Source organism: Cynara cardunculus, assembly GCF_001531365.2.
Source record: "Cynara cardunculus var. scolymus isolate 2C chromosome LG 8, CcrdV1, whole genome shotgun sequence".
Classification (NCBI taxonomy): domain Eukaryota; kingdom Viridiplantae; phylum Streptophyta; class Magnoliopsida; order Asterales; family Asteraceae; genus Cynara; species Cynara cardunculus.
In genome coordinates, this window is record NC_037535.1 from 8,694,035 (window position 1) to 8,695,967 (window position 1,933).

General features: G+C 34.3%; 1 non-coding gene across 1 annotated transcript; it reads right to left on the reverse strand.

The window, feature by feature from the left end:
• Positions 1-1,477: 1,477 nt before the first annotated feature.
• Positions 1,478-1,584, reverse strand: LOC112517559. The gene has a single exon (XR_003069741.1). It is a non-coding gene; the product is annotated as a small nucleolar RNA R71 (small nucleolar RNA).
• Between the last annotated feature and the right edge of the window lie 349 nt (positions 1,585-1,933).

The window sequence follows — 1,933 nt, forward strand, 5'->3', positions numbered from 1 at the left end:
ATTTCAGTCTTTTACATTTCAGTCTTTTACATTTCTGCAATTTACTTTACTGCAATTTACTTTTCTGTCATTTAATTTCCAGCAATTTACTTTAAGTCATTTATATTTCTGTCATTTAATTTCCAGTACTTTAAATTCCAGTATTTCCATTTCTTATAATTTACTTTCTGCAATTTACTTTTTCGTATCAGTTATTTATTTTTTAGTCCTTACATCTTTCGAGAGAAGAAACCAAGCGATGATTGGCTAACGCCTTAGCTTGGGGTGTGACGGGAAATTTAGACCAAGGCCGATGTGAAAGTACAAAGGTGTCTTATTAGCATTATAGTCTACTATTTGTTTTAGGTGCTTAATATTTTATTTGATGATTACATTAAAATTAATTGACAGCTAATTTTGTGTATAAAAATGTATTGACTTTCAAAACCTGAGGTAATAGGAGAAGACTATAATTAAATAGCTTTAGTGTCTGACAAACGCTATACTCCTACGGTATAGGATGGTAAAACTGTGTTGTGCTAGGATTCACGACGTCTAACATAAATGATATCGTATCGATAGCATGTTGACCGATGTGTGCTCTTGGGAGGCCGTCTGACCCGATAGTTGATACTGTCATAGTTATATAAAATCATTTATTGATTTTAGATAATTATGACAGGAATGCTATATCACCTTTTTGTTGAATCATTTGTTTAATGTCTTAATCAACTGTTGCACCATGTGCTTCTTTTTAAGATTGATATTTTCCTTAGTTGTTAATCAAACCTCCCAATTTTAGATAAATCAAATCCCTCGTTTGGTCATCTGAAACTAGTTTTTATAAACTAGACTTTTGACGAACTTTACAAGTTATCTCTGTGGGAACGATATCTGGTACTTATACCATTATTACTTGTTACGAGACGACAGTAGTTCGAGGTGTATACTTGCGCCGAGTTCTATTATTGTGTTGAAATCTAAAGTTTGAATAAACCGACGAGCAAGTTTTTGGCGCCGCTGCCGGGGATGACACGCTAAAGTTTTTCTTTTAAAGTAAAGTTTGTAAAAGGTAATTTTTCTACCACCTGTTACTATTATGGAGAACATCATACATATTGCCGATTCTCGGGATAGAGGAATCATGGACTATGTTATTCCTGTTTTTAGTCAATTAAATTCAGGAATACTAAGGCCACACTAAGGCAACTCACTTTGAGCTCACACCTATCATGTTTCAGATGTTGCAGACTAATGGCCAGTTCAGTGGTTTGCCATCTGAAGACCCTCATTTACACTTAAAATCTTCAATAGAAATAACTGATTGTTTTCTTATCCCTTGAGTGTCTGATGATGCCTTAAGGCTGAAGTTGTTTCCATATTCTCTTAGGGATAGAGCAAATTATGGTTTAACTCTTTACAACCAAATTCCATAATCTCTTGGRATRRCCTTGTAAAGAAATTTTTGAGAAAATATTTTCCTCCCAACAGGAACGCTGAATCCAGAAATGAAATATGTTTGTTTAGACAAATGGATAATGAAGCAACACCTGATGCTTGGGAAAGGTACAAAGAGTTGTTGAGAAAATGCCCTTACCATRRCATTCCTTACTGTATCCAGCTAGAGACGTTTTACAATGGTTTAACAACTGTTGCTAAGMAAATGCTTGATGCTACCGCAGGAGGAGCTTTCACAACTTGTACTTATAATGATGGGTATGACATGCTTGAGAAAATTTCAAATAATAATGGATATTGGGTTGATCCACATGCATTAATACATAATAATACAGTTGGGATACATGAAACAGACGCATATAATGCATTTACAACACAACTCACATCTATAACTGACATGATTAAGAATATAATGTTAGCCCAGATGTGAGAACTGTTAATGCAACATCGTATCCTACTGTCAATTCTATTGCATGTATGTTATGTGAAGGAAGTC